The 1830-nt window shown below is 69.3% G+C and overlaps 1 pseudogene; it reads left to right on the plus strand.

Moving 5' to 3' along the window:
* Positions 1–1830, plus strand: part of LOC102377868 — a 4336-nt pseudogene that overhangs the window by 2372 nt on the left and 134 nt on the right.

Below are 1830 nucleotides of genomic sequence, written 5' to 3' on the forward strand. Positions count from 1 at the left end.
GCTCCCCGTGTATCCGTAGAAGGAGCTTTTCTTGTCTGTCTACCGGGAGCCAGGTGGATCTCCGCGCCTGCCTCAGCTTTCCGTGCCTCGTGCCTGCCGGCCCCGGCGACGCGGTGCACTCCTCCCTGGCTGCTGAGCCCTTCCTCCACCGCGTGGACACTTCTCTTTTCTTTTTCAGCAGCTCCCTAATATCCCCGGGGCTTGAAGCGGGTCGCCTGGCTCTTGCCAGCTTTGTGCCCGCGCGGGGATGGTCTTTTTGAGCCGTGAGAATTGTCTCGGTCCAGGAAGCTACTTGTGAACCCTTCGGGCTTAAAGATGCGCCCGCATGCCACGGTGGGCTGAGCACCCCACGGTGCCGGGCTCGGTGTCCCCCGGGCGGCACAGGCCCAGCAGTGGCCGCGGCCTGGGCGGTGGCAGCGATGACCCCGGGCTCGCACGGGTGTTGCACGAAGGGGGTTGGACGGGCGCAGACGCCCCCGAGACACACCCGGAGCGCGCTGGGCCGCGGCCTGGGCGGTGGCAGCGATGACCCCGGGCTCGCACGGGTGTTGCACGAAGGGGGTTGGACGGGCGCAGACGCCCCCGAGACACACCCGGAGCGCGCTGACGGCAGGGAGCAGGGGGCGTTGAGCAACCGCTAGGGTGGCCGTGTCCTTGTCCTGCGCGCCCGCCCGCCCACCCCGCGTCCCCGGCCCCGCGGGGCTCACGGCCGTCCCCTCCCGTGCAGGCTCCCAGCTGGAGGTGATCACGGAGCCCGTCTTCCTGGCCCGCCTTGGCGCCAGGGCCCTGCTGCCATGCCGGTTCGAGGTCAAGGGGCCGGTGGCACTGCCCTCCCTGCACGTGACCTGGTATTTCTGGAACGAGACGATCGCACGGTATGAACACGGCGGGAACCGGACACGGCACAGACCCGAGCTGCCGTGTGACAGGGAGATGCAGAGCGGGGACGCCTCCTTGTTGCTGCGCAAGGTGACGGTGTCGGACGGGGGGCTGTACACATGTGTCGTGGGCTACAACATGCACCAGCAGCGTGGGAACACCACCCTCCACGTGCTCGGTGAGGACGGGATGGGGGCTCCCAGGCCCCATGGTGGCCATGGTGGTGCAGGGGTGGCACATGCACGCAGGCCCATGTGTTTCACACCCAGTCTTGGTGCACCAAGACTTGGTCCAACCCCAGCCACAGTCTCGGCCTGGGGCGGGAGCTGGGCTGTGGCAGGTGGGAGCAGCAGTGTCACCCGTGGGCAGCGCTGGGCCCTCCCGTGGCCCCTCACGGCCTGCCAGGGGTGGCGTGGGCACTCGGCCCCACGTGGGTGCAGTGGCCTAGGGCCACCCCAGCCTGGCAGGCGCCTCGCACAGAAAGCGCCCAGGCCATGCACGGTGCTGTGACCCCGTCTTGTCACTGCCATGTACAAGCAGCTGGGGGTGGGTCGCGCAGAGCCCGCCCTCCTGTGCCACGTGGGGCGGTTCTTCCCTGAGGACGTGGACGTGGCGTGGCTGAGGGACGGGCAGGTCCTGAACGGCTCCACCCGCTCCAGCCCCCAGAGGAACCCGGACGGGACCTTCAACCTCACCCTGACCTACACCTTCACCCCGGTCCGGAGCGACACCGGTGCCGTCTTTTCCTGCCGTGTCCGACACCCGGCGCTGGGGCAGCCCCTGGTCGAGGACATGCCCCCGGACAGCACAGGTGGGAGCTGGCGCGGGGTGCGGCACTGAGCCCGCACGGTGGGGTTGTGGGGTGAGCGTGGGCTGAGGACGCTGGGCTGGCCCTGACTGCTCCCGTCCGTCCCTGCTGCAGGCGCGGATCTGCCCAGAGCTGTGGCTGTG

This window comes from Alligator sinensis, unplaced genomic scaffold, assembly GCF_000455745.1.
Source record: "Alligator sinensis unplaced genomic scaffold, ASM45574v1 scaffold1998_1, whole genome shotgun sequence".
In the NCBI taxonomy this organism is placed as follows: Eukaryota; Metazoa; Chordata; order Crocodylia; family Alligatoridae; genus Alligator; species Alligator sinensis.